Raw genomic sequence first — 7,183 nt, forward strand, 5'->3', positions numbered from 1 at the left:
TCGCTCCTTGTCCTATCACTCCAGTTTCTGATGAAGAGTCCCTCTCCAGCTTCCTTCAGATACTGGACAGTGCTGTGGGGTCTCCACACAACCTTGTCCTCTCCAGGCTGAACAGCCCCAACTTTCTCAGCCTGTCTCCATATGGGAAGTGCTCCAGGCCCCTCATCAACTCTGTGGTTCTGCTCTGGACTTGCTCCAACAGACTCCCCTCAGCATCCTTCCCACTCAGACCCCGCTTAGTGCCCCCCAACTCAGAGCCCCACTCAGCACCTTTCCCCCTCAGATTCCCCTTCTCAGAGCTCCCCTCAGAATTTCCCTGAGTTCTCCCCTGAGATCCCTTTGTCTCAAACCAAAGACAAGGCTGGCTGGCCAGCAAACCAAAAATCTGAGCTCAGGCACCAGGTGCTGTCCATGTACCCCCACCCAAACCAGCACCAGCAGGTTCCTGAGCCCAACCCCTCCCAGAGACCAACCTTGGGATTGTCTTCTCTTTTCCTTAAAACACAAGATTAGCCATGTGTGTGACACTCACAATGTAACTGTTCAATCACAATCATCCAGCTACAGCTACTGATTAACTACAACAACAACAACAAAAAATGCAGGGTTTGACTCGAATCTCGAGGGGCTCAAATCTTGGATTACACTTGGATTACAAATCTGCTCTCTGTGGGAAAATCTTAAAGGGACAAGGAGGGAGGACAGAGCCGTGCTTTGCCTCTGGCACAAGCTGGATCTCTAACCAGGTTATTTATTCCTGGAATACATTATGCACACATATCACATCACTGCTGTGGGAAGAAGCAGAAGCAATGGTACCTCGGGGTGACGCTTGGACCTCGTTCAATTGCCAGGAAGTTTGGTCACGACGCAGTCGGTGAATCAGCATCTGGGAAAAACACATGGAGGGGCTGGAGGCTGTTCCTACACATCAGGGGTGCTGTCCTTCTGCTCCTCCTCCAACAATGCTCCTTCTTTACCTGCTAAAAGCACCTGCAACACTTTGCCCTCCTGTCCCCACCCCTGTGCCCAGACTCCTTTATTTCACTGCATTCATGTGATTTGAAGGGTCTGGACCACAGGACATCTCCTCCTCCTCCTCCTCCTCCACCATTTTCTCCCTAGAAGAAGCTGGACCACTAAAGAAGATTCCAACCACCACTGATGTCTTCTGGACATGACCCAGACTTCAGCAATTCCTAAAACTTGGGTTTCTTCCCTAGTCCCAGTTTAACTCAATTAGCCTCAGCCCTACAATTAAGGTGATGGTGGACAGTCCTCCAGCATTTTGATGGAAATCTCCCTTTTTTCCAGCTCCAGTGGTTGTCCTCATTACCTGAGGTAGATGTGAGGAGCAGGCTTGTTCCAGAGGCTCTCACACCCCTCTTGAAAGCAATTACATCGAGGAGAGTTAGCAATGTGCAGCATGTGATAAGACATTATTATATAATGAGATTTATTCCCGTGGATTACCAATTATCCCTTTTATTTCTCTTATGTTTCAAGCTTTTACCCTGAATAGCAAATTCTGTTAGTCATGACAAGCAGGGGCTTAGTCATAAAAGACAACCCTTTGGATGAATTAATCCTTATTTTCCTCCATTATCCAGAGCTCATTTTGGAGCAAGATAGGCAAAAAAATCTATTTTCCTGTTCGAGCAGGTATAATCTGCAATCAGAATTCAAAGGGCCATCTTTTCTGAGCAGTTTTGGCACAAACAATGTGACATTGTCTGTGGTGCAGACAATACCTCATTGTCACTGAGCTGCTATTTTTACTACTTATTACCAGCTTAGGTTAAGCAGCCTAGTAGGAACAGGAGTTTTCAGCCAGACTCGGGAGTGATCAGCTCCTCCTGGGGTTTGGGAGCTCCTTCCAGGCTGGGCTGGGTGCCTGAAGGTGTGATGTGGAGTTTGTTGGGAAACTGCTTTACATAAAGCATGAAGAGACACAAAACCAGTCAGATGTCACTGCTGGCACCTTAATTACTCCCCTTCACTTCTGAACCCATGTCATTTTTCAGTCGTTCACTTCACAAGAAACACCACTGTGGCTGTGTTTCATTGAGCTTTCTTGCACCAGAACACAAGAGGATTTTCTTCCTACCAGTACCACAAAAGCAAAAGCCAGAGAACCTCGATGTCACCTCATTTTCCTGCTTTCCCAGCAAGTCCTCCAGCTGTAATTCCACAGTTTAGCTCACCCTGGCAGACCAGATATGGTTTGAGAGCGAGCTCTGATTTTTTTCCTGAAGAAATTCTCAGGCTGAGCCAACCTCAGCTGGGACGGTTCAAATAGCACAAGATGTCAGAGCTTCCCAAAAGGAACAACGAATTCATTGGGATCATAAGAGAACAAGACACCAGGATAACAAGGAGTTAAGGCTGCAGGAAAACCAAGGGGGGGACAGGTGACAGTCCTGAAGGACACCAGAAGGTGGATTGTGATAGAGGTGATTCCACAGAAATAAAGGAACTGGGTATTTCAGAAAGGGGAAAAAACAATTTCCCATGTGCAGAGCTCAAAGAACTTTGTTTCCTTTCATTGCTTCTGGGCTCCAGGAACGGGTTTTGGAGTTGGGAAGGAGCTTCAGGAGAAAAAAAGAACACCAAGGTTGAATTTCTGCTGTGTTTAACAGTTCAGTGCTGGCCAGGGGTGTAATTTGTCAGCAGGGAAAGCGGCTTTAATGCAGATCCCATTGATCCTGGAGCCTCAGCAGTGGCCTGAGAGAGGGAATCTGATGAAATGCCTGTGCCAGCAGTGCTGAGATGTCTGTGGGTAAAGGGGCAGGAAAGCATTTCTCCCCAGAGGGTTGGGATCCCCACGACAAAAAGCAGTTTTAAGTGTCTCAAGTAGTTAATGCCCCCCAGATACCAGAAGACACCTTAGAGTGCACCAGGGAACACGTTTGCTAAGCCAGGACATGAAAGGGTTTAGGAGGAATAAAAATAAATAAGCAAATAAATAAAACAGGCAACAAAACGAGCTAAAAAGTGCTGAGAAGGCAGTTAGGAGGGAGTGAGGTACAGGGACATCCAGTGTGCATCCCCAGGGATGACCAAAGGCACGGAGGCACATCCACAGCTCAGGAGGGACACTGGGGGACAAGAACATTTGGGCCAGGCAAGGGCAAAATGCAACAGCAAAACGTTGCACAACTGACCCTCTCAGTCCCCCAGGATGGTTATCCCACACACAACATCCCTTTGATCCCACAGGGAAGGATTTCTTTGGGGACTGGGGCCGTGGGGGTTCCTTTCTCACACCTCCACGGAAGGTCAGGGGTGGGAATGGAGCACTGGCACTCCAAAGATACTCCAGGAGAAAAGTGTTTGGCAGGGAGTTTAAGAGCAGAATTGCTTCTGATTTGCAAAACACTTCCTGTAAAATATATCTAAGTTTCGTAAGCACACACATAAATCTCAATCTTCATATAAATTATTCACATTATACAGTCATCTATATCATGTTAACCTACCTATAAAAATGCGTTTACTAAAAATAAATAAATAGATTTATTTTTTTTTTACTGCTTTGTAAAACAGCAAAGCCTTTTAGTTGCTTACATTCAACACTCAAAACATTTTTCCAAGTTGCCATCTTTTTATTTGGGTTACTCGATAAATCACCCGAATCAAAGGATGGGAACTCGGGGGGGGGGAATTATAAATTTATATATTATATATTATAAATTATATATTTAAATTATAGGAAGTTACGAAGCAACCATAAAAACACCAGCTGAAAAAAAGAAAAAGCACTAAAAGCCACTAAAAAATCCACAATCCCGAGCCACAAAGCGTCCCTGGAGCTGCAGAAAGAGTTAAAGAGCATCGCAGGCAGCTGATGCCATCTTCTGGTGTCACTTACAGCGCCGGGGATTTAAACCCACCGGGACCAGTCCAGTCAGATCATCATCAGGAAGGGAGGGGGGACACGATGCTATTTTAAGGAACACATTTATCCCCAGGGCAGGGCTCAGTGAAGTGACATTAATTGGGGCAGGGTCAGCCAAGCGTTAAGAGCCGCGGTGGGAAGTGAGCACCAGGCTGCCACCAATTCCCAGCCAGCTGCCACCAGCCCGGCCCCCGGGGGGGGATTTGGGCACGTGGGGATCCTTGGCAGCTTCTGCTCTGTTCAAAATCGGCCCCGAGTGCTCCCGAGGTTTGGGGAGTGCAGCTGTGAGATGTGCCTTGGCCACTGGATCGTCTTCTGCTCCATTAGCTCTGCTGGCCTGGGGAGAGCCCACAGCTGACAGGCACAGCTCATTCCTGCTGACATTCCTTGTCAGGGTATGATCCCACACAGATGGTCAGTCCTGTACTCCCACCAGACAGAAAGTTTCAGGCTGAGATGGCTGTTGTGTTGCAGGTTTTCTGTTATCTGCCACGGATCTGCCTGAATTATTGCCTCCCTCCTTCCTTTGCTCCTTGCTCTGATCCTTCTACATCATCCTCCCTGGGCAATTCCACTTGGATTGGAGTTAAACCAGGGTGCAATGGACTGAAGCCAAACTGGACTAAAGACATTTTACTATTCTTAGTCACAGAAATAATCATAACTTCACAAAGTTATGAGGCTGGGAGGGTGGGGAGGCCCCGGCACAGGTTGCCCAGAGAAGCTGTGGCTGCCCCTGGATCCCTGGAAGTGTCCAAGGCCAGGCTGGACAGAGCTTGGAGCAACCTGGGCTGGTGGGAGGTGTCCCTGCCCATGGGAGGGGGTGGGACAAGATGAGTTGTAAAGTCTCTTCTAACCCAAACCCTTCTGAGATTCAGTGATTCCCAAACAATCCCTGTGACAGGCACAAGGAGAGGTTCTTGGCACATCCACAGGGTGGACAAAGCTGCTGAGGAGTGGCCACAGCCCAGGAAGGACTTCACTGTTACTCCCTTTCAGTTTTCGGGTTTCCTGTTCCAGATATATTACTTTGCCTTTTTTTCTTTAAGCTGTATTTACTGGGTGACAATCCAGACTGATTAAATGGGGTTAAATTGAACTTGCATGGGTGCTCTTCCTTAATTTCATGAGATTACATCATTAAAAAATGAGAAGCACGTGCAGATGCATTTAGAGATACAGTGGGTGCACTTCATGAAGGTCATTCTCCACCTTCCTAAGAGTAAGTCTGAATATTGCAAAACCTAAAAGTAGAACAAACATGGAAGTGAGATTTGAAACTGTTTCTCTGAAGTCAAACCCAGGAAGCCTGTTGGGATGACAACTGAACACACACCAAAGCTCCAGTCGGTCTGTAATTAAATTGATAAACCTAATTAGAAACAGAACCATCATTACCTAGTACCTGACATTTAAGGGAAACTGTGCACATGAACATGGACTCCAGTATAAACTGCTGCAGACAAACTAAATAAGAATTAACAATCTTACCTGAATGACATTCAAATGACAGAACAAAAATCACTATTCAAATCCTCTTCAAATAAGAATTAAAAATGAGTGTTAGCCTAAACACACAGAGTAAAACAGCACAAAACCAACTCAGTGGCATTCCCTGCTGTTCAGTGGGATCAGGACAAAGCAGAGTTTCTAGTCATACTCCCTTTCCTTTCTCTTTTTCTTCTTTTTTAGGAAGATTTCCATGAGCTACAGCATTATCCATCACTCCCCTTCTCTTGCACTTGAGGCACACGATTAACTGCCAGAAATTCTAAGGATGACAATTCCAGCTCTGCTTTACTAATCCTTTAAATGAACCCCATTCCACATCTGGCACTTACCATCAGAGCCTTGGGAGTTCGTGGGATCCTTCTCTCCACCTCCCATTTTCTCAGAATCCATTAAAAGTTCGAAGCTCCAGCTAAAGGTTTTTTAAAGTAATTAGATGAGGATTAGACTACCCCAAGTCTGAGACAGGCAGCAATCTGAGCCATCTTCAGTCCAATTTTCCCTGAAAATGATCCATGTCTGTAGTGAGAGTCCACAGCTTTCAATCTGCAGAAGAAATTACTTCCCATTTTCATTAAGCCTCCAAAGGGTTTTTGGGGATGGTGTGAAGCAGGGTTATTTCTATATAATCGAGGAGAATAACTTATTTCTTTTTCAGGCTTAGATTTTCAGTAATTCTTTCAGAGAAAATTCATTTATACTTTAGACCATGTGGGTCAGTCATTCCCAGGAATGAGCCCAGCTCTGCAGGAAGGCTCAGACACACCTGGAAAGATCACAGAGCAGTTTTTTAGGGAAAGCCCAGAGCAGTGAATAAACACCTTTGCACAGGTGCCCCCCTTGTGCTGACACCCCAAAGGCTGCCACCACACCTCACCTGACCAAGGCAGGTCATGGGTCCTTCTGACTGCTCTCAACAGGTTTAATCTGTTCTCACCTCTCCTTGGAGACATCAGACTGAATAAAAAAATAAAGGCTCAGTGAAGCAAAAAAACAGTTAATTTTAGACATCTGAGTTTCTGACGAGCTCCTGGTATTTAAAGCTCTGCAAAGTGTTTTCAGCTGCCAGAAATTTCAACTTCCACAACGCAAGACAAAGCAGGCTGAAACACAACTTGGGTTAAAAATAGCTCTTTATATGTAGCTGAGAAGAAAAACACACTGACTGCATGACATCAAGGCAGGCAAAGCATATCTTGAGTTTCTCAGGAGGGTGGGTCTGGACTAGACAACCTCAAAGATTCTGTGATTTGTAAGAAACATTAGAAACATTATCCAAATGTGGAGAATCCAACAGTCAAACGATTCACCCCAAGTTTCTCTGGAAGAAGAAGAAACTCTCATTCACTCCACTCCCAGGTCTCAGATCCCAACCTCCAGCCCCATCCATCCCTCCCCTTCCACAGACAGGGAATAACCTGGAACCTTCTGGAAACCAGTGCATATGCAGTGCTGCAAACCACACCGAGAGCCCCTTTAACAAACCCCTCAAAACTCCCAGGTGTCACTGCCTGCACCCTGTGAAAGAACCACATGTGCACCATGGCCAGGTTTTGATATGTATTTTTTATTTCCCTGCAGTTTTCACTTATCAAGAACAAGTAACAGGGAAAGTTGTCTGAACTAGTGCATAAACAAACATTCGGAAACACCACTACACGTATCTAATTTACAAGAACCGTATAAAAAAAGTCACTAAAACACTACACTACGAAGGTGTCCAACGCTTACAGTCAGACTTTTTCCAACCCGTTACTTGCCTTGTAGCCACAGGAA

This window comes from Manacus vitellinus, unplaced genomic scaffold, assembly GCF_001715985.3.
Source record: "Manacus vitellinus isolate BGI_N305 unplaced genomic scaffold, ASM171598v3 scaffold_43_pilon, whole genome shotgun sequence".
NCBI lineage: Eukaryota > Metazoa > Chordata > Aves > Passeriformes > Pipridae > Manacus > Manacus vitellinus.